Raw genomic sequence first — 27789 nt, forward strand, 5'->3', positions numbered from 1 at the left:
TAAGTAATAGTCAATTTACTTCATATTTCAGTCCTTGAAAATGATCTTGTAATTGTCAACTGCAACTACAGTGTATGAATAGTTGTGTAAATAGTTGCACCATGCACTCTCCCAATGTAAAGACAATATTTTGTTATTAACCCCTGTTTGTCTTGAGTAATAAGTACAATTATTTAACGAGTGTATATTGAATATACCGTATGTACTGTATCTGAGAAGTATGTACACAATGTGTGTTTGTACAAAACAGTCAGGATACTATGATACTGCACCTGTGATCATTTCTTGGGGCGTCAAGGTGAGGTGATGCTTGTTTGTGCGTTTCTATTGACCATACTATTCACACGGCGGACATTCTGCTCTTGCGCCATACTCGTCATACCCCATGGTTATGATGTAAGCATTCACCACCATGTGAATAATTCTTCTTAATTGTGCTTACAAAGTGCATTTGTGTGTGGTTTGTCCCACACCACATTCTGTAGCTCAGAGACAGAAATGTGTCAGCACCACAGGGAGTGTGCTTCACATTGCTACCCTAGTGGCTGTCACAGGCCTGGCCAACCTCTGCCAGAGCACAGAGGGAGTCCTTGGCAGCAACCTCCATGTCTGCTAAGCCCACAGAGAACTGTGGTTTCACTGAACCCTGTGTTGTTTGTCTTATATATTTTTCTTTCTTTCTTGTGTTCCACTTATATATGTCCACTTGTCTAGCATTACACACATTCCTCTCACCAATTTCTCTTTAGTGCTGCTAACGTTCATCCCATCTTTTAATTGCCGGGTTTTAGGCAGCTATGGCAGCATTACAAAGATAACGAAGCCTGTAGCTTCATTTCCACTTACTTATCCTGTGGATTATCCAGTTGAAAACCTTCAGTCTTTGAAAAAGCACTTTATTAGAGTTAACCACTGAGAGACTGACTGATGTCTATGGCTGTCAGCATAGGTGAGGGATTCCATGGTTACCAGCCTTTCCATGGTTTCCCAAATCTTGTTTTTCATGCAGATTTTGTCCAGCAATGTACTAGCAATTTAATATTTCAAACAATTGTATACATTACCAGGACCATTCCTATGTTAATTTCCACTGCGCCACTCCCCTGATATGATTGATTGGGGTTCAAATTCAAATCAGCAAACCTGAGCGTGACTGGACGGCAGACAATATAAATAGATGTTTTTGTCTGGGTTTTTGCTGACCAAAAGGTCCCGCAGGATCGACTGGTCGATCTTATAGACATGGTTGCCCACTCCTGTTGTATGAGAAGCTGCTGAAGAAGCCCAAACAAAATTGGGCTGAAACACACACACACACACACACACACACACACACACACACACACACACACACACACACACACACACACACACACACACACACACACACACACACACACACACACACACTTAGGCTGATGTTCACCCCCAGAATTGCCACACTGGGGTTCAAGTGGTTAGGCTTTGAAGGGAATGTTTTAGCCAGAACGCTTCAGAGCCATTTAGGAGAACTTACTAGGAGAAAATACTTTGGGAATAGAGGGTATGCGCATGCTTAAAGTGAATGGCACATCGAGTGGCAAAGCGAGTGGCAAAGCAACATGCAAAGTGAGTTTAACATTGTTTAATGTTGTTTAATGCAATCAGATATGACTTTTCTGTTTGGATAGATGGGCTGTCAAGGCCAGAAAGTATTTTTTTGACACTCAGTAGGCATTCCTGCATAACCTCCGGGTTTGATGATGATGTCACACGCATACCCTCTATATGGCTTCTGGTCTCCATTGCTGGTCATACAGTCTCCAAGCCTCCATGCACTGCTGCCTTGGCTGCACCTGCTCCCTTTACCATTACCATGTTATCTTCCTAGACCTTATCTGCTGGACAGATAAGGTGCATGCATGCATGGATGCACCCACCCAGCCAGCCAGCATTCAAATCAGATGATATGGGAAAACCATCACAGGTCTATCAGGAAATTACGTCTGGTATATCCAGAGATTATGGTTGTGGGCCTGGAAAAATAGGTGTTGTATTATTGTTGATTTTGGATTACAGTGAGAGAAAACAGGGCACTGCCCTATCACGTTATTGTTGATACAGGATATCTTTGCTGGCTGCTGCTATTGGCGCACAGTTATTGTCTCCGCCAGGCCGAAAGGCATGGCGAGAGAGTATGTTTTGCCCCCTGTCCGTCCGTCCGTGTGTCCGTCCGTGTGTCCGTCATTGTCTCCGCCAGGCCGTAAGGCATGGCGAGAGAGTATGTTTTACCCCCTGTCCGTCCGTGTGTGTGTGTCCGTCCGTCCGTCCGTCCGTGTGTCCGTCTGTGAACAGCTAATCTCCCGCACCGTTGGCTTGATCGCAGCGAAACTTTGCACACACACCCCCTGGATGCCAATTCAGAACCTCTGCCCCAAATGTTTCACATGGGCCTGTTATAGCGCCACCAGGAGGCCGATTTGTGCAAAACATATATTTTGACAGTACTCCTTCAGATTTGATCCAAACATCACGCAAATCAGTACACAGTATCTCTATAGTCATGTGATCAACACGGATCTGTCCGATTTTCCATATTCCATCCTTATTGGTTAAGATTGCAAAGTTTGCAGGATTGATTTGTTTTAAACAAAATGCCTCAAATCATGAACACAGCATGCCATTTCCTTGAAATTTTGCACGCACATTCCCACTAGGCCGAGGAAGAAATGGCACCCTTTTCACATTGGCCAGTTATAGCGCCACCAGCAGGTCTAATTTAGCAACACACATTTTTGGAACAAAATGCCTCAAATCATCAATGCAAGGTCCGATTGCCGTGCAAGGCCTAAGAAGAAATGGCACCCTTTTCAGGAGGCCACAATAACCTACCTAACCTGGCGTAGACTGGCGGAGACCTGTGCTCCGAGGAGCACTTTTTCTAGTTCTGTCTGTGGACAGCTAATCTCCGGCACCGTTGGCTTGCTCGCAGCGAAACTGTGCACACACACTCCCTGGATGCCACAGCGGAACTTCTGCCCCAAATTTTTCACATGGGCCTTTTATAGCGCCACCAGGAGGCCGATTTGTGCAAAACATATTTTTTGACAGTACTCCTACAGATTTTGTCCAAAAATCCCGTAAATCGGTACACAGTATCTCTATAGTCATTAAACGAAACTGGTCTTTCAGATTTTTCATATTCCATCCTGATTGGCTAAAAATTGCTTCCAAAGTTTGCAGGAGTGCTCCGTTTTGAACAAAATGCCTCAAATCATGAACACAGCATGCAATTTCCTTGAAAATTTGCATGCATATTCCCACTATGCAGAGGAAGAAATGCCACTTGAAAATGTTCAAATCAGCCTCATGGTGGCGCTATAACAGGCCCATTCGTGTTTTTACCTATAACTGCGCCGATCTGTGTAAAACTTTGTAAGCGCACTCCCTACAGGTCAAGGAAAAACCCTTGCCCTGCATTTTTCACATCTGCCTTTTAGAGCGCCACCAGGAGGCCGACTTATGTAAAACACATTTTTGTATATTACTCCTTCCGATTTGATCCAAATTTCACGCAAATCGGTACACATGATCTCTATAGTCATGTGATCAAGACGGTGATTTTTCACATTCCATCCTGATTGGCTAAGATTGACATCTAAAGTTTGCAGTAGTGGCTTGTTTTGAACAAAATGCCGCAAATCATGAATGCAGCATCCGATTGCGGTCAAACTTTGCACGCACATTCACACTATGTTGAGGAGCAAATGCCACCCTTTTGACATTGGCCTGTTATAGCGCCACCAGCAGGTCTAATTTAGCAAAACACATTTTTGGAACAAAATGCCTCAAATCATGAATGCAGTGTCCGATTGCCGTGCAAGGCCTAAGAAGAAATGGCACCCTTTTCACATTGGCCTATTATAGCGCCACCAGGAGGCCACAATAACCTACCTGACCTGGCGGAGACCTGTGCTCCGAGGAGCACTTTTTCTAGTTGTACTTTTTTTTGAAGGCGAGTGTGCAGTCCATTCACCTTTAGACAGTGGGGAGGCTGAGAGGGAGATCAAACTGTGAGAGGGAGATCTATTAGGGGAGTCACAAGCAGGACAGTTCTGGTGGGAGTTTGTAAGCAAACAGGAGTATCCATGGTTCTTAGTCAACCATCTGAACCACTACAGCAGTGATTCTCAACCTTTTTAATTTCATGGAACCCCAGTTTGATTATGCACGAGGCCACCGACCCCCATGTGATTCACTTTTTTTTAATCTCAGAGACCCCAATTTACATTGTTAAATCCTCTGTGTTATTTGAACTCTGTGAGTGTACAATATACTCTCGAAGTTACAGCGTCCTTTTGGTTCAATTATTTAACTGGGGACCACTTGGAACCCACTGAAGGACCCCTGGGGGTCACCGGACCCCACGTTGAGAACCAGTCAATTATAGCATCTGTGGTGTTAATAATTGTATGTAGAACTTTCTGTGGTTCTCTGAACCTTCAACCTGAAGGGAGGTTCAAATTCTCCCCACAGGTGATGACAAGAGCAGCCTGTGTTCAATCAATAAAGGTTTTCTCAGTGCCAGCGAGCTGCTGTCTTTGGCGTACTGGTGTACTTCGGAGTATAACTGAAGCGTAAACCAGGCCATCATAGAGAAGGTGAAGCCAGAGTTGCTACGTTGCTGTGTGCTTCTGTTGTGCTGCACACAGTTGCTTTATTCTGTTCAGTCATTGTTTAAAGCCGGATTTGCTGTTCACTGTTGCAGTTGAGTAGAGACTGCCAGTCAGTGTGTGACTGAGAGACAAGTTTGGCTGTGAGGTGGTGCACAGATGGGACTGTGTGTACGCAGGGTTCCATTTTAAAGGAACAGAGGGGGGACATTTTCTTATCCACTTAAGCCCTATACTTATTCTTACAACAACTAGCGGAAATAGCTCACGTCGCATTGGTGAGCTTGGTAATCGATTTTCGAATTTAGATGTTTAGCAGTTTTTTCATTAAAAAGAAATGTGTCAAATTTGGACAGATTTTGTCCAAATAGGGATGCCAGGATTTGTAAAATTGTGATATCCAAAAGAAAATGAAGATTTAATTCAGTCTGATCAGAAGCAGGGATAAAACACCCCCACCAGCCATACCAATGAATGACCTGAGGAGAGGAATATAAAAAGCAGAAGCATAGATCCAACCCCCAGCAAATCAAACTGTGTGTGTGTGTGTGTGTGTGTGTGTGTGTGTGTGTGTGTGTGTGTGTGTGTGTGTGTGTGTGTGTGTGTGTGTGTGTGTGTGTGTGTGTGTGTGTGTGTGTGTTTGTGTGTGCAAGATGTGTGAATGAATAAGTGAGGTGTTAATACAGCATAGTGTGTTGCAAATCTGGCAATACTATATGCAGCAACTGTGTGTGTGTGTGTGTGTGTGTGTGTGTGTGTGTGTGTGTGTGTGTGTGTGTGTGTGTGTGTGTGTGTGTGTGTGTGTGTGTGTGTGTGTGTGTGTGTGTGTGTGTGTGTGTGTGTTTATGCAGGTATGCACACATGTGTAACAAGCAGACTACAGTATTTGCAGGGAGCTGTGTCAACATAAAGAACATAATGCCTTCTGTATGTTCTCTGTATTACATGCATATGTTTGTGTTTTTCTTTTAGCTGACAGCGCTGTGTGTCAAGAGCTTGTACTGTTGCTGTGGTCAATGCATTTATAGCCAGCCAGCACATGCTCATAAACATTGTGTGTCTGCCATTTGTGTGTGTTTGTTGCAACTTGTTGTGAGCTTGTAGATCTGTTATTTTCGGCGAAGAGATTTGGTGTAGAGGGGGAAAAAGTAGGGGACCAAGTATAGACCCCTGGGGGACCCCGTGCAAAGAAGCATATAATCCCTTGGAATCATAACATAGCAGAAACCTTGTATCCCCATATTTCAACTTTTTATATGTTATCGTAAAATGTATGCCCTACTTCATCATACAAGTGTCGCACAAAAGTAATGGAACTAGCAGATCAAGCTTACAACGCATCACGATGCGAGCTTGTAGATCGGATATTTTCACTATTTTATATATTGTTTTTTAAATAGTAATAAAAAAAGGAATGGTTTTGGACATACAAGGTTTCCACCCAACAGCGGCATTTCTGTATACATGTTCATCTGCACATGCCTGAGATGGGGAGGCAGTTCGGTTCAGCCAGGCTTTTTTTAGGGCAGCTGACAGGCGGCCACTGTGAGCCACTGGGAGGGTTTTTCCAGTGGCTGCAGTTTTGAGGCTGACAGCTCGGTGACACATCATTACATATTGCTCAAGGCGGTGCAAGCAACAGTGACCTTTCATGCTGCTGTTGAGTTCTGTGTGTGTGTGTGTGTGTGTGTGTGTGTGTGTGTGTGTGTGTGTGTGTGTGTGTGTGTGTGTGTGTGTGTGTGTGTGTGTGTGTGTCTCAAAAGAAGAAAGCGAGTTGAGAAAAAACATATTTATATGCGTGCGCATGTGTATGTTTGCAAGTTGTCTGTATGGCCTTTAGTGTGTGTGTGTGTACATTGTTCATTAAGTCTCTCGGCCTCCAGCCTTCTGCTTTGAAACTCAGAGTCACCACTGCTCTCCACTGCTATCTGTGTGTGTGTGTGTGTGTGTGTGTGTGTGTGTGTGTGTGTGTGTGTGTGTGTGTGTGTGTGTGTGTGTGTGTGTGTGTGTGTGTGTGTGTGTGTGTGTGTGTGTGTGTGTGTGCGCGTGGTTGGTTGTGAGGGGCCTTCAAATGGCCGGCCTCTCCAAAAGGAGGGCCAAACAGTTAGCAAGGTACTGCTCAATATCAGCTATTATAAGAAGCCGCTCGATTTGGAGGAGGCGTTGTTTCCTTTACCCATGATTGTTGTCTTTGACAAGTATAAGTATGCCAACATTATTGTATGTAACAATGTTCTGCCTTATATGCACTTTGTAACTGGCTGTTTTCCCATGATCTGACTGCACTGGCAGTGTTTATATCCTTTGTACATTCTTGTACTTGTGTTTCTGTGGACATAAATGAATATTTCAAATATGTGAGTGCGCAGTGCGTGCTTTGTGGATGTTTTATGCATATCTACGCATTGGTATATTATTTTGGCAATTGAATCACTGAACTTTATTCTCGCCCTTTTCGCTGCTGCCTGCAGGTCACACTTCTAATATGCAGACAGACACACAGAAATACATGAAGACACACAGAGACGCATACAAGTGAATTTGTACACACAATGACACAAACACACACGGGCAGACAAATCATTATGCATGCACACACACAAATGAACACAAGCACTGACTCCCAAACAGTAGTTTCTAACCAGTTACCGTGTTAAATGTTAAATGTAGCAGTGTTTAGGGGTGCCTGGTGGCTCTGCCAGTTAGTGCACACACCATTATCGTTACTGTTCAGCAGAAACCCTGTATGTCCATATTTCATCGTTGTTCATTGTTGTCGTATGTCAGTGTCACGCAAAAGTAGCTAAATCTAGATCTGTTATTTTCACAATTTCTGATTCCCAAATACTGTAGGGACGCCAGATTGAAAGAGGTTACGTGTGTTTTATAAATATATTAGCAATTAAGTATTAACAAGAACTTGAGACTAATAACTACACTGGATCCATAGGAACACAAGTTATTATTTCTGAAAAGTAATGGAATTGGACATACAAGGTTTCTGTCTGACATCAAAGAATTATGCTTCTAGTGAGTGCGAGGACCTTGGGTTTGAATCCAACCCCTTTCTTGTCTATGTCTCTCCTCTCTTTCTGCCCTTGGTTTCCTGCATGTCTCTCTGCACTGACAGACCTGTATCTGAAAATAAAGCTTAAAATGGCAAAGAGACTGTAAATCTTAAACAAATACATAATGTAGTACGGCTTAAAAATATAACTGCGTGGTCATTCTGATGCTGTGGTTATATACATATGAGATGTTTTTTTTGTTTGTTTGTTTTTTTCAAATTCGATTCATAAGATTATTGTGCACTTTAACCAAAAATGTCCCACAAAAATAAATTAATAATAGAAAATACAAATGATAAATGGTAAATGGACTGCATTTATATAGTGCCTTTCTAGTCTTGCCGACCAAATGCTCAGAGTGCATTGCATTGCGATTTGTGAGCTTGTAGATCGTTTATTCGCTATTTCAGTTTATTTTTTATTTTTTATGTTTTAGTATTTTTTAAGCCATACCACAATAGGGGGCCAGAGCCAGAGCCTATGGCCTATGGCCTCTGTTCTAATGAAGCATGCATAACACATGCCATGTGAGAGACACTGTCCCACCTTAACTGTCTCTCTCTCTGTCACTTGCATGCCTAATATCTACATTTTCACACAGAGATGTCATTATCCATTTTCTGCCTTTTAAGCCCTTCATTTCAAGCAGAGTTGACCTAATATGCAGGATGTCCCTGGTCTGGGGTGGTATACCCTTTGTCAGAATTCATTGTACATAGTGTGTTTTTGCCTTCGTCCTCCTGGCTGTGAGAGACGAGGCAATATTGAGCGTAGAAAGTGTTGACTCAGGGGGAGGGACAGTGTCACATTAATAACCAAGATGGGTCATGCGGGGCAGTCATGGGAGCACAGGAACAAGACAGAGGCGTCCCTGTGGGCTCAGCGGACTGCAGCGCATTATGGCCTACTGGCTGGTGAACTGGTCACTCACTGGTGTCATTTATTCTTTCATCTGAATGATGCTACATAATCCTATATTAAAATTGGCTAATTGGAGGGCCGGCCGCCGGGTGGGCGGACAGACCTATGACATCACCCTGACTCGCAGCCATAACCCTATTGTTTGTGTTTGTTTTGTTTTGTATTGTATTTCATGAGATTATGAATAAAGATTTTTTTTTTTTAAAGGAGTTCCCAATGCAGCTACGCCCAAATATGGAGTGTATTGTCTAACCTCAATGTGTCGTCATGGCATCAGCCGCAAACAAATCAGTAAGCTCCATATATGGGCACAAAAGGGGCGTTGTCCATATATGGGCATATACTGATGACATCAGCGATCTCCATACAGTATGGGCATAACATAATATATGGAGTACAAACATGTTTATTTATATTGCATCACAAATACTGTTAAATAATGACAATGAGTCATGAGAGACACGAATCTGTGTTGCGTGCCAAGCTCTATCTATAACTCTATATTACATAAGCAAAACAACATGAAAATATCAAAGTAACATGAACATATTAATCTTTAACAACAAAGATGGACTGAAGAAGCATAGCAAAGAGACGGGTCATTCCTTTGACATCAGTCACAGTAAAAATCCACTCTGAAATTAACACTCAGGATTTTTACAGTGCAGTACATATCAAGTGCTGGAAAATGTCATTCATCATCTTTCCTTCTCTCAACTGTGCAGTCTCTGTTACATAATAAGAATAATATATAATGTGAGAGGGAAAGGGAAGAAGGGAGCCCGACAGAGGAAGAGACGGCAAGGAAAGGGAGGAGTGGGAAGTAGTGAGCCAGGAAAGAAGGAAGAGGAGGATAGAGGGATGAAAAAACAAATGGAGAGGAGAGGAGAGTATATGACACATACCATCAGACAGGCTGAGGGGAAAGCAAATGAAGTACATGACATGTCTCCATACATTATGCTAATCAGCCTTCTCTAATGCTGCTGTGCTACTGCCCATGCACTCACTTTCACTCACATACACACACAAGCACACGTCACGCACATGCACACGCACATGCACGCGTGCGCGCGCACGCACACACACACACACACACACACACACACACACACACACACACACACACACACACACACACACACACACACACACACACACACACACACACACACACACACACACACACACACACACAAACAATAAAACAGGCCCACGTTCCGTGCATGCATAATGGATGAACAGGCAGGCACGTACACTGACACACAAGTGAACTAGAAGGCGACAGGCCGGCACACGCACGCACGCACGCACGCACGCACGCACGCACGCACGCACGCACGCACGCACGCACGCACGCACGCACGCACGCACGCACGCACGCACGCACGCACGCACGCACGCACGCACGCACGCACGCACGCACGCACGCACACACACACACACAGAAACCAGCAACTACATAAATACTCATTTGTACAAACATTAGTAAGCACCCCTATGAAATACCAGATGTCAGTGTCTGTGCATGGATGTGTATGTGCATAAACAAACAGACAGACCAAGACATACAGTAGCTACTTACAAACACGCCCACACTCAAAAACTCAACTTCATACATGGGCAGTCTTACATAATCACACACATGCATGCACATACACACACCTTTTCACGTGGGTGCACCGAGTGCGGTCATGGCAGACACAACACTCAGCCTCCCGGCGGCACTGGCTTCTGAAGGCTTTTTTTGGCAAGCTGTCTCCCCTTGTGATTAGCAAACGTGTAGCCCATTACTCACCTCCCCTCTGTTAATAGAAAAGTCACAGGCACTGACATCATCCGCCTCCTCCCTTCTCCTCTAGCGCTTTCATCTCCTCATGCTTGTTACCATTTTGTAGCTTGATTACACGACCCTGTGTTGCTCCCTGAGTCAGGGAGCCATGCAGTCAACAGTGTATGGATTCAGGAAGGTGTTGATGTTGTTGGTAAACTTGTGTGTTATGCTCGATAATGGAAAACATCCTGAACCATGATTCCTTTGGTTAATTGTGAGATCACGATTATTTGACATGATCACTTTTTGAAACATGCATTTATTGAACTTTATTTCCCAAAAAAATCTTAACACAGTTTTTGCTCCTTTATTGTTTGGTCATAGACCAATTTGTATTTGAATTTCTGATGATTAAACAATTTGGTCATATTGCAGACACCACCACGTAATAAATCTTACGTGATATTCGTTGTTGTTCCTCTTCAGACAAACCGCTGAATTGGTTTTACCTTTCTTATTGACCCAAGGCTCCCTTTCCGTCATCTTGGCTTTGGCTGAATTAAACACGCCACAACCTTTACTGAGACTAAGTCTGGGCCTTTAGGGACAGGGGCAATGCGAGCCACTGTAAAGGAAAGGTGGGAGAGCATCATTGTGAAACAGAATGCGCCACAATAACCGGTTGATCTACTCACAATTTCTGACATAAGAAGGATTGTTTTCTGTTCATCATCGGACATCTGACTCTGTGTCACTCTGTGTCACTCTGTGTCACTCTGTGTCACTCTGTGTCACAAAGTCTTCTGATGATGTGCAGTCCTCACTCAGGTCACTTTGTGTGTGTACTGGCGTTTACTCAGCTGTGGGAGCCCTCGCTTCCACACTGATGTTAAATGTTCATTCATTTCTCGTTGGTCATATTAACAATTTATGGTGGCACTTTTCCCCCCTTTCCTCTCCCCTTTGCTTTCTCAGGCTGAAAAAGGGCTGACATGAATATTGACGATAGGAAATGTGCTGTGTGTGCACTGGGGGTGAGCAAGAGAACGAGAGTGAGAGAGAGAATTTCGGGGCCTTGTTTGACTGTTGTGGAGTGGTCTTCTTCAAATGTGTGTGTGTACTGTATGTTGGATGTGTTTGTGGAAGTTGGCACAGCAAAATCCTGAGTATAAATTTAACCCCTGAGTGTAATGGATCCATGAGGGTCACTCTCAGAGTTAGATGAACGCTCAGCATTTTACAGTGTAGCACTAGTGTGCAGTGAGCCAGCTGAAGCCCCATCCCAGTGGGAGGTTGAGAAACGGTAGATGGAAGCATCAAGCTGGTCCCATACTCCTGACAACCAAACATATGGATGGTTGTTTGGACAGGGAATTTTGCCAGAAAGATGTTATTCGATTATCATTTATTATTGAATGTATCAGAAGAGAAATGTTTATGAGAGTAATCTGAGTATGATGAGTGTCAAAACATGGAATGAAAAGAAAATAACATAATAACATAAAGCAGGTGGTGCTAGAAAATTCACAGGTTTGATGCCGCAACAGCCCAGGTGACCCTGAAATGTCCTTGAAAAAGATACTGAAGTAACAGAGCACACACTCACTCATACACGCGCACACGCCCACGCGCGCGCGCGCACACACACACACACACACGCACACACACACACACACACACACACACACACCTCTGTTCTAGAGCTGCCACTCTCAACTGCCTGGGTTCTCTGACCCCTCAGCTATAGCATATTCTAGTATACAGTACTTGCCTGGATCCAGACCATAGACACAGCCCAGTCTTCAGTCTGTTATCAGGCTAATAGACACACACGGCCGGAAGGGGGGCGCCTACAAAATCACGCCCACTTTTGACACAGCACCGCTACTCGAGGTCCATTAGAACGTTCTAGCTTCTGAAATCTTACGTTTAAGTGGTCGCATGGTATATACGTCACGGACGCATCCCTTGAGGTTTTCAATACCCAGAATATAATAATAATAATAATTCAATATGTTTTGGTCATTATCTCTGGAACAGAAGGTCCAATCTGCTCGGTTCAAAGCTTGTTGGATGCGTGACTTTGAGGACATTAAGCACGCAATGACGGGTTGTTTGGGGTTTCTAGGGGAGGCGAGATCTTAGTTGGGCAGGCGACCGCCAGTCCTGCCTCTACAGTGGGTACGCCACTGGTCGGCGCTCGGCGCTCGTAAAGACAGTGATGTCACTGAAATGCGACAACTTGTCTGTCTGCCGTCTACCCTCTGCTGTGTTAGCATTATGGGTAACTCGTTAAAGTGGCAAATTAAATGTGAAACACATTAACTATTAAGAAAACAAGAAGATATGTTGACAAAGACACTTCATACATTTGGAAACATATTTTTATTTAAATCAATATCGTCTCCAGTTAACACATACAGTGCCAAGATCCCGTCTACACGTTCTTTCAAATCCATCGCTTGAGTGCCAGGATTCATAAGAGCCTGTTTACACGTTCTTTTGAATTTTCATTGTTTAATCTGTGATCGCACGGCTGTGTTTATTTCTCATCAACACTTTCGTTTTCCACTTACGTCACACTCACCCGGAGCCGGATGTAAAAAAAAAAATCATTTCCGGGTCACGTTGTTTTTCTCCGGTGATTTTCGGCCAGAATAAGGAAAAACACGGTTTTTCACACGGTAGAAAAGACAAACGGACAGCTCAACTTCTATTTTCTTTGGTCCGGGTGACTAACAGCCATCGTCGTAGTGTATCACGTCGTTTTCAGGCCGATCAGCGGGCCGGGAATTGTCGAAAACGTCACATCCTTTGAATGACCGGATATGACGTGGGCCTGTTTGGGAGGGGGTGAGCGAGGTGATCAATGTTTGGATGTGCTGCTCTCTACTGGTGGAACAATCGTAGGTGCTTGACAACACAATCAGAGAATGTATTTGAATGAAAAATTACAAAACAAAAAAATTAAAAAACACGCAAATTGCTGGCACAGGGGTGAGTACATTATGAATAAACTCTGGCAGTCAATGTGTTAATGTAGGAATATTTTAAAAGTAGGCTAACTCTCATATCCTCTCATAGGGAATGCATTGGCAGCTGCAGTTCATAGTTCTCACGGACCTCGAGTAGCGGCGCTGTCTCAAAAGTGGGCGTGAAATTTGTAGTTCCCGTGTTGGTCTATACAGTACATGCATGCGTGCCTGCGGTCCTTTGTGTACAGGGAATATAGGAGAGTACTACTACTGTAGCAAGTTCCCTATGTAGTATTAGTATTGCTGATACTAGTGGTAAAAGGTGAATAGTGGTACTGGTATCTATTGTATTACTAGTATTCATTGTGGTACTAGTTATACGATTTATACAAATACTGTGGTATTAGTACAGTATACTGTACATGTGTTTCTGTGTAAAAGACAGAGAGCCACGTGGAAGCCGATCATATGACATCCATTTAAATCATGTCAGGCAGCATTTCCCCTGAGCCAGGCTTTTACCTGCCAACCTTCTTTGTCTCCCCCCCCCCTCCTTCCTCGCGTGTCATCTGTGTTTCTGTTGATTTACATCAGTCTACAGTATGTCTGGCGGACGTCCTGGCCAGATAGATCCTGAAGAGTAGCTACTGCAATGCATGGCCATGACCTTTCCCCTCCAGATTAAATTAGTGAGCGAACGAAGGTTGTTTCAGAGCGTCTTCAGTGCGGTTGTGTGCACCTGCCAGGCGGGTGTACTGTGCTGTACTGGGCAGGCGTCCTGTGTTGCTGTCCAGCAGAGAGGAGGAGGAAGAGGGGTGGAGTGCAGTGTTGCCGTTGCCGTGTCCGCTTATAGGGCAGAGCAGTGGCGGCCATTTTGTGGTGCCACAGATAGAAAACCCATTAATTTTCCCCATAGAGATTTCCGAAAATATTTATATAAACTATTTTAAGCCTGGAACCAAGCCATCCAGGCTCCTGGTGAATCATGACCATAATACATTTGAGTCTGTGTCAAAAAATATTTGAATATTACTATATTCTATATTTAATAAATACCCTTTTTTTGCGGTTTTCAAATCTTTTTTGACACAGAATGAAATATTTTATGGTCATGATTCACCAGGAGCGTGGATGGGTTGGTTCCAGGCTTTAAATAATTCGGAAATCTCTATGGGATATAGGCCTATGGGTTTTCTATCTGTGACAACACAAAATTGCCGCCACTGCTATGGCCTATTATAAGCGACTTTGGGCTTGTTTTCCGTAAGGTCGCTGGTAAATGTTGTTAGTTGTGTAGTTGCTTATTTTGCCTTGCTTCCTAATGTTGTTTAAACCAGTGGTTCTCAAACATTTTCATGTGAAATACCCTCAAATTAATTATGTATTAGTCCGCAGATCCTCATCTGAAAATATTTTGTGTCAGGGACCCCCATACAGGATTTGTGTTTAAAATGTTTCAAAACTCTTCCACATTGGTGGATGGATAGACAGCTGCTGACTTGAGTGGGGAGAAGTGGGGGTGCAAGCCAAGGTCAGGGGGAGCTGGCAGTGTTGCACACATGCACAGTAAAATTGATCTATTAACCCAGTGGTTCTCGACCCCCAGGGGGGGTCCCCCCATTATTTGGTGATGATTATTTTGGGGGGTCGCAGCCTGAAAAGGTTGAGCCTTATGTCGATTTGTACACTTCCAGAGATAAATTAACACTTTCACAGGATTTCACTTCATACTCTCTCCATTTCATTAATGTTTTAAAAATGTTTTTATTTTGTGCATTGGGTTGCACTTGCTGTATGAAATGTGCTACATAAATAACATTTTATTTTATTTGATACATCTTCAGACTATAAACTCATTTTGGACATCATTTGTGCTCAGTTCTTCTTGGTCTTCTAAGTGCAAGCTACACATTTCTTGGATTTTCAGCCCCTTTTTGCCTATTAAGTATATTTAAACACATGTCTCTTGCCAGTAGCTGCCTAGAGACTGTATTTGCATCTTCTAAGCCTTAATGGGCGGTAGCTGGTGGGAGATTTCCTGTGCACTGTAGTTGGCAAAGTTTGACAGGCAGCATTTAGCAGCAAAGACTGGCAGCATTTCTTGGTTGCTGTAGGCAGCTTATAAATTATAGGTGAACACACAGAGTAGAACATAAATATGTGCAATTTTAGTACAGCATACAACAATTTGTAAAGATTTGTTATGTTGGTTAATGGAAAGGATTTGGCTTTTTCAAATGATATGGACTTTTATGTCATATTTTACACATTAAAGCCATTCGGAGTCCTTTACAAACATAATTAACCACTTGAACCCCAGTGTTCATATTCTGGGGGGAACATTAGCCAACGGAAAAAGCAGTCAAAGTACAGTTGTAACTCAAGTCAGTTCTCTAAGGCTACAGTGGTTTAAGTGGTTAAAACTACCACAACCAACATCCAGCAGGTCTTCGTCCCATTGATCTTGTCTAGGTGTCAGCTGTTTTGAGGCTTGGCATGGACTGACACAGCCTTGGCTCCGACCCTGGCAGCAGGCGACTCATCAATCAGAAATAAGTCCAAATCTTTTAGCCTTTCTTCATGTTGTTCCACCGGTCCCCCCCCCCCCCCTGATTGAAGTTAATCCTTCAAGCATGCACACACCAAACGCCTCCCCACATGCATGTACCTCCTGCCAGAGCAGGTTTGCCTCAATTATTTTCCTCGCCCTTCTCCCTTTCTCCCTCCTCCTCTTCCAGCCCCCCCCCTCCTTCTCTTCCTCTTTACCTGCTCACACCTATCCACCTCCCTCTGAGCTGGCACACGGTGCACATGGGTGGGGGGGGCTAGGAACAGGTGTTAACCCCCGCCACGGCCCTGTCTATAGCAGCACACCTGAAGGAAGAAATGGTGGGAATTAAGTTGGCAGTTTACAGGCAACTTAACGCACGCACGCACGCACGCACGCACACAAAGTGGGCACGGATGCACGCCCCCACACATATGCGCACGCAAGTAGGTACGAATTCACTCAGACACACATACCCACATAAATATGTAGACACACACCACCTCGTACACACACACAGACACACACAGTCACACACACACACACACACACACACACACACACTCTCACATGCACACACCGCTGAGGGTGGCTAAAAATAACGATGTCATCGAGGTGGGGGGCGGGGGATTGGGCAGGAAAATAAAGTAAATGAAAGCAGAAGTGATTGGTTGAAAAGACTGCTTGTGATGAGTACACGGTGGCCTGCAGGAAACATATATGGGAGGGGTAGAAGGAATAAAGAGAGAGATGAACAGACTAAGAGAGAGAGAGACAGAGAAAGAGAGGGAGAGAGAGATATAAAATAGGGAGAGCGAGCATGACAGAGAGCGGCATTAAGTGGAAGAGTGAGAGAGGAACAAAAAGAAGATTGAGAGAGGGATAGCGGGAAGGGAGAAGGGAGGACATGGAGAAAAAAGGAGAAATAGAGGGCAAATGGGAGAGTTAATTAAGACACACAGTCTCTCATCTCTTATGACCGTGTCCCCTAGGGTAGGTACCCTCACAAAAACATGCTGTAATCCTGGTCTCTATACTGCCTCCCCCTGGTCAGCCGGGGCGCCTGATGGAGGGGAAAGGAACTGGTTGGAATAACATGTTCCTTCCACGCGCTACGTCTAACCAGGGAACCTCCCCCTGTCAGGTGATAAGAAGCGGCTTGCTAGCTCTCATGCATTGAAGGAGGCATGAGCTCGGCTCTAGGCTCTCCCTAGGCTGGCAGAGGGAGTGTAGCGCCCAGGATTACTTAGACAATTGGCACTGGGTGAAAAAATGGGTTACAAAATCGTGGGATAAAAATTTAAGAATAAAAAAGACACAGAAATGAGAAAGAGAAATGTGGAGAAATACAGCCAGAAATCGACACACACACACACACACACACACACACACACACACACACACACACACACACACACACACACACACACACACACACACACACACACACACACACACACACACACACACACACACACACACACACACACACACACACACACACACACACACACACACACACACACACACAAAGAAAGAAAGATTAGCCGAGAGGGATATGCTGGTTTGAGGCGTGTGTGTGTGTGTTTACAGTATGTGTGAGATAGGGGGGGGGGGGGGCTCGCTCAAGTCTCCCCCCTGTGTGCTGACACTGTGTTCAGCCACAAACAGACAGGAGAGGAATTGGGGGCCAGAGCAGTAACACATAGGACCCTCAGCATTGTTGAGGCTGGATTACATGGTCACACAGGCTGGGCAGAGATGAAAGACAAAAAGCGAGAGGGGAGACGCAGTGACACACAGTGTACAGAGGGATTAGCTCTCAGCAGAAAGGAGGGGGCTAGCAGGAAACAATCAGGCCTGGTTCAAATAGTATTTGCAAATAAATATGAATTGTTTCTACAAGCTGAAGAAAATAAGTGCCCTTAAATGTAGACGTGCACGTGATTGACAGCTTTCTTCACACCATTTGAGATGTCTTGATCTGTAAAACGCCCACTAGCCTGGCATTCCAAGTGCAATGACACAGATGCATCAGAATTATTTGCAAGTACAGTACTCCTTGACCCAGGATACATTGGGAAAGAATGAAGATAGAGGGGTTGGGAGGGGAGTGCAATTAAGTGAGAGAAAATTGAGGAAAAGGAGAGGACCAATGTAGGACTGTAGCACCCATCCTCCAGGGTCTCTCAACAAATGTCATGGTGAATGAGGAGGGTGATGGAGGATGCCATCGATCTCCTGGGCTTCCTCCTTCAATCTCCCCTTCCTCCTCCTCTGCATCAACTCTCCAGCCCTGCCTTCTCCTCTCTGTCCCAGTGGACAGCACTGCAGAGCTGTACAGCCACAAGGCCAGAGCCCATTATGACTGGCAGCTGACTTTACTGGTTGAGTGACCAATTGGCTGAGTTGATGGTTAGCAGACAGGCTGCCTGGTTTTGTGTGGTTGGTTGACTAGCTGGCTGTCTCACTGGTTAACTGTAACTGACTGTCACTGACTGGTTGACTTTAACTAACTGACTCACTAGGTCGATGACCACATGATGACTCTGGACTAACTGAATGACTAAATAACAGGGGGAGGCAGGGGAGAGCAATATTAGACCTTTTTTTCTATTTCCTACTGCCCTGTTCCTCTGTGAATTGGAATCTATGCCCTTGTACCGCTGCATGTCAGTGAGCCTTTTTGTGCACTTTTGATCTAACAGCAGCAAAGGGCAGGGCTGTAAATGCAGTGGAATTAGACATAGGTTACATTGGGCCTCATTCACTAAGCTGTTCATAAATAGTGTGTAAAAAAAGTGTGTAGAGTGGTGTGTATTTCCTCTAAGCACAAATTGACGTGCAATTCACAAAAGGTAGTGTACAGCCTTGATTTGTGTGTATAGCAGGTGTATGGTATGATGAATCTCAGCTGTTCGTATTTGAGAAGCACGTTCACGAGGAGATAATTTGCATTAATCCACGCCCCATTTAATACCATAAAAGGCATTAGGAAATATCCAACTTCAAACTGACTTAACTCAACGTGAAACCAACCTCTCGTCAAAAAGAACAGATCTCGTCGGCGTCACACCCCCTTGACAACTTGTACATCTGTTCTGGCTGGAAGCGAGTCCCTCGATTGCACGATGGATCAGCTGAACGTTAATAAAGTAATGCTCTCATGTGTAATGAGAATAAGAAGTTTACAAAGTTTAACCCCACGACCAAAAAAATACTTAATCAAATGTGGAAAGGATATTATATAAGCCTTTTCTACTGAACATTGCTCACCTTTACTGAGGTAAAAAGATGATGCTGAATCCAGGGCATACTGAAACGCTGCTATCCGATTACGGACCAGAGCTTTATTGATTACTGAGGGGAAATTCGTATTTTGGATTAACATATCACTGTCCTACATCGGAATGGGGAATGGATCTACTCTGGACACAGCTAGATTTCATCCATACTGTATCCTGTAGCTCTAAATGCGTCAGCTGAAAATAAATGAAAATCAGTTGAATTCGCATCATGTCTATAATATGCATCCAAGCAATAGATCATTTGACATCTTTTTTTATATGTGTTGACAAATGTTGGGCACATAAATATTTTATTTGATGCTTGGCACGATTGTAATAGATTTTGCATGAAGAATGGCATTCTAATGACAAGCTTTGGTCCTTTGTAAGCCTGCCTCCGAGCAGATGTGAGAAAGAGTGGACATCCGTCACAATCCACGGTCAAATAGTTTTTGATGAATCAGACTCTTAATGTGGAAAAGTGCTAAATGCCGATAAGTACAAAATAATGTGCGTAAACAAGCTTATTGAATGAGGCCCATTGTGTGTGGAGCCATCATTGGAGGTCAAATTCACCAGCATCATACTGTATGGTTTATGGTCTAATTGTAAATCAATGCCATACTTTGCCATTACTACACAGTGTCACACAAATATAGCAAAAATGATTGGTCAGAAGTTCAAGGTGGCCGTGATTTATTTCTGCAAGGTTGGCCGAGGAGGTTAGGAGGTACAAACACCTCTATTATCCCTCTCTGAGGGACTACAAACACAACCAGGAGACAATTAATTCATGGAGAGAGATAGCACACACTTTGGCCCAAAGAGAGAGTCTGTTGCCAGAAATGTCAAAATCTCAAAGACTGCTAAGTCTGTGGTTTAATGTCGAGTTGTCATTGCACCACACGTCAAAAACAAATTCCTTGCTTGCATGCATTTCTACTGTTAGACTGATGATAGATTCTGGGTTTACTTATATGATCCTACTGTAGATTACTATTTCTATGCATTTGATGTATTACCTTGTGTTGTCCTTGCTTACTGTAAATCGTTCTGGATTAATCGTCTGCTAAATGCCTACATTGTAAATTGCCTAAATCGCATGAACCTGATGCTCGTCCACAAAGCTATTCTAATTCTCACTTCTCGATCGTTCGGTGGATGGCAGAGCGCACTTTGTGGTGCAGAATTAACGTGTGGCATCTCAACTTCTCCCTACAAGACAGCATCCCTTTTATCCCGTCATTATTGGCAGAGAACAATGATGTGGTTAATCTTTTCAAGATAATGCAGACAGCTGACAGGGGGGGGGGGCAGTGGAAAGGGCGGGGCCAGTAATCTGATCAGAGATCAGAGGACACCCAATCTGAAGGAGGGGAGTTCCTTCCTTCAATGTAGAATGAGCCTCCTCCCCTCCCTCTCTCCCTCTCTCGCTCCCTCCCTCATATCCCTCCCTCCCACCCTCCTTACATCTCCTCTCATCTCAGCCCTCAGTTCCCTCTTTCCTTTCTACTCTACTCTACTGTATATTCTGCTGCAGCTGAGAGGTGATTCTGTGGAGGATTCCTAGCTCTCTGTGTGTGTGTGTGTGTGTGTGTGTGTGTGTGTGTGTGTGTGTGTGTGTGTGTGTGTGTGTGTGTGTGTGTGTGTGTGTGTGTGTGTGTGTGTGTGTGTGTGTGTGTGTGTGTGTGTGTGTGTGTGCGCGTGCGTAAACACGTGTCTGCTGCCCTTTCTGTGTATGTGCACATGATGCATGTGTCTGTATGTGTTTTGGCATTTGCCTGCGTAGTGCGTACTGCCACTTATGTATATTTTAGTGTGTATACCTCGTTTGTGTGTGCGTGTGTGTGTGTGTGTGTGTGTGTGTGTGTGTGTGTGTGCGTGTGCGTGTGTGTGTGTGTGTGTGTGTGTGTGTGTGTGTGCTGGTGCGTGCATGTGTGTGCATGTACGTGTGTGCACGTGTGAATGTGTTTGTGTTTGCACTTGTGAGTGTGCTTGAGTGCACTGAAGAGTGAGGAAGTGAGTCAGGGGACTTGTCAGATGTATGTAGGGAAGAGTATAAAGGCTCTGTAGTTGAGTGAGTCGATGTACTGTACTAGAGTGGTGAATGAAAAAAAACACCTTGAAGAGACAAGCACCTATATATAAACACATAAACCAGATGAAGAATAGAATAGATCACATGTGTTTTATTGTTATCATGCCTAAAATACATCATTCTTGTATAATCTCCACCAGTCTAATACTGCATACAAAAACTCTAGATGTATCATAATGTTTTACTGTGTCTAATTGGGATTGTAGATGTTCATACTCCGCTGTACATTACTCACAGTCAAATACTTGAGTGTTCATATAAAAATGTAACTGTGGGGCTGTAAAACAGTGTGCAGTATATATCATTTATCAAGAGTATTTCTGGTACATTCGACTGTGACACTACTTTACTCACAAGCTCATCTGAACATGCATTGGTGTTTATTGGTGCTATATGTAGCCTATAGAGTGTCTAAATGGATAAACTGAAGTGATATATCCATACTGTATATCCAATACAAATATTATCAAAGTATTCTGCGGCACCCCTGGACTTGCGTCACGGCACCCGCTTTGAGAAGCGCTGGTCTCTATGAGGGAGTGCTGCATGTCTGTGTACTTTGTTTGTAGCTCTTGATTAACTGTGAGTCTTGTATATCTGTGTGTCCGGGTAGCTCAGTCGGTAGATCTCTCGCCTTCAAAACACAAGGTCATGGGTTCGATCCCGGGCACCGCCAACTCAGCGCATGAGTAGCACGGCTTGGGTGCGGTAAGTCGTGCGGTAAGTACTGGGAGCTGAGGATAGGTGTGGCGCTCCACCTCAGCAATCCATCTCCCAGGGGTCTAGCGCATAGTAACGGGGACAGACTCCCGCGTGTTACTCGGCTGATACCGACAATAAGCCATCTCCCGACCTACTTATTACTTATTATTGCATATCTGTGTACTCTGTCTGTAGTCTTTCATTAACGGCTATTGGGGGCGGATAGGGGCCACAGCAATCGTGACTGGAAGGTATCTGGTTCGATTCATGTCATCCCTCTTTTTGCTTTCCTGGTTCTCTACTATCCTGTTCTAATCAAATAGATAAATGCCATAACAAAACTCAAAAGATTTTACAATTTAAGTTCTTGCATTAAATTGCACCACTTGTACAATCAATTGTTTCTGATACCGATTCTAATCATTGGGTACATATTTCCAGTCATCAGTATAGGCAATCTCTTGTTTTCATTAAAAAAATACTTTGACCTCAATATTTTAAATGGATGAATATTGCATGTTCCACATCTCTTAATGTCTTAGGAACTAATGGGTCAATTATTGCCGATCAAAATCTGACATTTAATTTCTTACAGAAATCAAGGTGCTCTTGTTCGCTGGTCAAGCTGCAATTCATCGGCAAGCATTGGTGTTTTTTATTTTTTTACTCTTACTGGCTTCTGTGCAGTCCAAAAGACCTTCAATCTCAAAATAGCTCTGACATATTTATACTACTCATTCTGCTGTAATTAAGCATTTGTCAAGGGACAGTTTCACTATCATGAGATGTCATGCTGGGTCCCAATATCAAGGTTGGGAAATCCTGGTATAGGGAATGCACTGCTTTATACAGTATGTAGGGCAAACCTTAGCTATAGGCTGCTACAGTGTGTTTGTGTGCTGTTAGTTCAATGATATGTTCAAGTGTTGCTGTCCCTGTAGTGTAGGGAGACCATTATAGTATATTATATTTTCGTGTTCTGTGATATTTGTGTGACTGCTGATGGCAATTTCTTGGTGTATTTCTCTGTGTGTGTGTGTGTGTGTGTGTGTGTGTGTGTGTGTGTGTGTGTGTGTGTGTGTGTGTGTGTGTGTGTGTGTGTGTGTGGGGGGGGGGTGTGTGTGTGTGTGTGTGCGTGTGTGTGTGTGTGTGTGTGTGTTGCCTGGAGGGCAATGGCTGTATGGGTTCTATGGCTGTCAAAACACCCATGCACACATACAACAGTACAACTGTATACAGTGGAGTACATACATATTAACACACATTAACACATTCTCTCTCTCTCTCTCTTTCTCTCTCTCACACTCACACTCACACTCTCTCTCTCTCTCTCTCTCTCTCTCTCTCTCTCTCTCTCTCTCTCTCTCCCTCTCTCTCTCCATTGTGCATTGTGTGGAGATACTACATCCAGTGAACCCTCACGTCCCAAACTATTTTTAGATCTCTATGAGGCTTGTTTAAGCCATCCATCCGCTTCTCAATCAGTGATGCCAATGCATGCATGCGCAAACAAAACAAACGGGATGCACAGCAATACGTGTACCGGCTCACACACAAACTCATGCTCATAATGGGCTTTTCTGTTGCTTGATTAGAGCTCCAGCGAGGCGTGAGGATGTGTGCATGAGCTTGTGTGTTTTTCTGCTCTCTCCCCCTCCTCCATCTCTGTCTCCAAATGTAGAATTAATAGTGACTTCTGCACAGCTCAGTGCAGCAGATACTGTACTAACACTAGCAGTAGTACTGTAGTAGCATTAGTTCTAGGAATGTAAGCTTATAGATAAGCTATTTACAATTTAATTTCTCACAATGTAATTGAAAATAAAAAGTTAACCACAAAACAATAGCATTATTGTTTTGTGTTAACTTCTTTATTTTTTAATTAAATTGACTATCAAACATATCGTCTAAAAACTTAGCCTAGCGTCATACTTTCGTATGACGCTAGTATGATCAAGTAGGACATTTTAGGACAATTTACGAAAAAAACACAAAAAGTTAAAATCTGGAGATAAGAGGTTTCTGCCCGACAGCAACAATATCATAAATATCAAACATGTCAGAAAGTCTATATTTCCCAAAAGGAAATGCATGTACAGTACGGTAGGCCTATACATACAGTATGTATTCAGCCTGACCAGAAGCAGGGATAAAACATATCCCCACCGGCCAATATACTGTACAAACCAATGACCAGAGGGGAGATATTAGCAGAGGCATGGATTCTCCCCATCCGACCCCAGCCAATGGAACCCTGGGCAGGGGAAATGAAGGGGCTGCCTACAGCAGTGGTTCTCTCACTTTTTCATGTCAAGGACCAAAATTATATGTATTATATCTATAAAATATTGTTCCAGGGACCCCCAGAAGCAAAGATATGAGTTAAAAAAAATCGTTTTAAAATGTATATATATGTTAAAAGATTTGCTCACATTTTCAAGACTTTTCAAAAATAGCAGATCTACAAGCTCATAGCGCTGCACTCTGTGCCGCCTTATGAGCTTGTATATCTACTATTTTTTAATAGCCAAAGTGTACAATAATGGTTAAAGTGGTTAAAATGATTGTGACGCTATATTAACTTATTTAGCTGGGGACCAACACTTTGAGAACCAAAACTCTACAGTTACGCTAGCCCGTGTAAAGCCCGATTCATACTTTGATGCACGATGGTGTCATATAAGCTCACGGCGCGTCAGCTATTTTCGGCACGCGACACCGCTGTGCGACGGAGCATATCGTTGCTGTCGGGCAGAAACCTCCTATCTCCAAATGTTTACTTTTTGTGTTCTTTCGTAAATGTATTCCCTACTTGATCACACTACACAGCGTCACACAAAAGCATCAAAAGTAGCAGATCCACAAGCTCGAAACGCGGCTCGAAACGCGGCGCGAAGCGGCGCGTTTTGAGCTTGTGGATCTGCTACTTTTGCTACAGTTGAATTTGAATCCTGAAAAGTAACAGTTTTGTACATGAGGTTTCCACCCGACAGAGACGATGTATTAGGCTTAATGGAGCTGAAGATGTCCGTTTAATTCACTGAGCTCTCCTCGGTTTGAAATGGAAGAGTCTGGTTTCAAATTGAGATGTCTAGCATGTGTGGGGAGAAAAAAGTGACACGTGCTGTTATGAAATGATTAATAAATGAATAAAATGACAAGATGAAGATTAGATAAGTGAATTAAAATCTATTACCATTTTTAAATTAAAGAATAGTACAGTAACTCTAAATTTAACACAGACCGGATCCTCTGTGTTTTGAAGCTATGTCATGAATTTAACCCATTTATTATCAATGGTTTAACATTATGATTTTCTTCATGGAGGTATTGCATTTGTAAATTAATTCTTCAGATTTACAGTACCTTTCTTGAGATGCACTGTGCTAGCTCAGTTAATTACTGCCTATACGACTGGTTCTCAATGTGCGGTTTGGAGACCCACAGGGGTCCTTTATGGGGTTCCAGGTGGTCCCCAGTTAAATGATTGATAGTCAGGAACCAAATGGACCATAACGGGTCGGTAGCTCTGAGAGTATTTTACAGTTTTTTAGGATCCCAAAGATAAACCCCCATTTTATCAAATGGGGGTCTAATGCATATAAAACTTGGTGTTCATGAAATTAAACAAGTTGAGAATCAATGGCCTCTACCACATACTATACGCTCAGACCCCATCAATGTCGTCAAAGTTCAAACAAGCACACCATGTGGCATCTATGTACTCCTGTCTCACTCTGTCGACTCTGCTAACTTACAATGCAGACAATGTAAATGGAACATGCTTTTCTTTACACCGTGACTGATCCAAGGGGATGCTTTTAGGCGTGTCTGCTGTGCTGGCAGCTACAGTATGATGACACTCCTGAGTATGAAACTATGAAGAGACTCAACACACGGGTCGTTGCTAGCATGAATGACACGACCAGTGGGTGTGTTCTATTTTCAGAAACAGCGTTTCCTTCAGCCATGTGCCTTGATCGTCAGTCAGGGGAGCTCTACACATTGATTTTTCTTTCATTTTTTTATTTACCAGCATCCCTATTCTGCTATCTACAAGCGCACAACATATTGTGAACTTGTAAATTGGCTATTTTTGGCGAAGAGATTCGGTCTAGAGGTAAAATAGTGGACCAAGTATAGAGTGCAGTCAACGAAGTATAGGGTTTAGTGGAAAAATCGTATTTTATACTTTCAAAAATGTTTGAAGGTTTTTGGAAAAGTTTCACCTGTAATGACATTCCCAAAATAGGGATGCCAGGTTGAAAGTGTGGTGTGTGTGTGTGTGTGTGTGTGTGTGTGTGTGTGTGTGTGTGTGTGTGTGTGTGTGTGTGTGTGTGTGTGTGTGTGTGTGTGTGTGTGTGTGTGTGTGTGTGTGTGTGTGTGTGCGCGTGTGCGTGCGTGCAAGTGTGTATGTAGGCGTATGGGTGGGTGGCTAGGCCCACGGGTTGACACTCAAGATTAAAAAATATTTTTTGCCCTCACCCCCCCAACACCGCCACCTCCATCCCTTTCACCTCACTCGAGGTGCTGCTACTGAGGCTTGCAATACGTTTCAGAGGCCTGAATGCATCCTTTTCTCCTTTCCTCATGTCTTCGACTTCATCTCACTGTTTTATTGCATTGTGTCCTTGAAGGAGGAGGAGGTGTGTGTGTGTGTGTGTGTGTGTGTGTGTGTGTGTGTGTGTGTGTGTGTGTGTGTGTGTGTGTGTGTGTGTGTGTGTGTGCGCACGCACTCACACACCACTCTCCCAAAACTATTTCCTTCCCAAGCTCCTATCAGAAAATATGGAGCAATGTTCCTTTTCTTTTTTCTTATTTTGTTCCTTTCCATCCTTAACCTTGCCTTTCTGTGTCCTCTCTGTTCTCATCGTCTCCCTTTGTCTTGTTCTCCTTCAGTGGAGGCAGTCAACATCTTTCAGACGGGTCTGAGACAGTGCATGGCCCCGTTCTCCTCCTAGACCTTGTTTGTTAGATCAGTGAGAGTTTTTCTTGCTGGTGTACAAGGTACTTTTTACTCTCAAGCCATACCTCTATGGTCGTGTTGGACGATACACAGTAACATTCGGAGTGTTCATTTAGTTCTGAATTGGTCAAAATGGACCCATATGGCTTGCACTTTGTATTCCTTGTTTATTATCACTGTGTATTACTGGTCTCTGGTGACCTATTGCCTACCGGCCATTGCTGAAAGGCCTGTGGCTGAAGTATAATCAGACCTGGGTCAAATATTATTGTTGCAGTTTTTGCCAAACGGTGATTGTTTTGTGGTATGTTACAGAAATGACAATCTACCATATACCATACAGTGTATATATATATATATATATATATATATATATATATATATATATATATATATATATATATATATATATATATATATATATATATTTTTTTTTTTTTTTTTGATTGGCATTGCACTGATAATTATTATTGACTCCCGTGGCCTGCATGAACTAACGCGATGCTTCATTGCTAAGAATGATTTGCATATGCTTGCTGTATCCGGATGATTAGTTAGATACTGCATCTAACATCTGGGGTACAGCTACTGAAAAGTTGTAATAAGGACTACCATGAGACAAACTAACTAACTAACAAACGAATGACAGACAAACTTTATGAATTAACCATTGACCTTCTACAGACTCCCTTCACAGCCCAGCCAATCAGGGGCTCACCTGTGTTTTTCTCTGTCAAAACCCTGACATGCTAACTTGTGAGTCAGACCCTTCATAGCTCAAGTTGATGATGTAAGTCA

At 43.4% G+C, this 27789-nt stretch overlaps 1 protein-coding gene across 2 annotated transcripts in view; it reads left to right on the forward strand.

The window, feature by feature from the left end:
* The window catches only part of slc8a3 (solute carrier family 8 member 3), a 119608-nt gene that overhangs the window by 43276 nt on the left and 48543 nt on the right, over positions 1-27789 (forward strand). The gene's annotated exons all lie outside the window — the stretch shown is intronic.

The sequence above is a fragment of the Gymnoscopelus braueri genome (genome assembly GCF_963280865.1).
Source record: "Gymnoscopelus braueri genome assembly, chromosome: 19".
In the NCBI taxonomy this organism is placed as follows: domain Eukaryota; kingdom Metazoa; phylum Chordata; class Actinopteri; order Myctophiformes; family Myctophidae; genus Gymnoscopelus; species Gymnoscopelus braueri.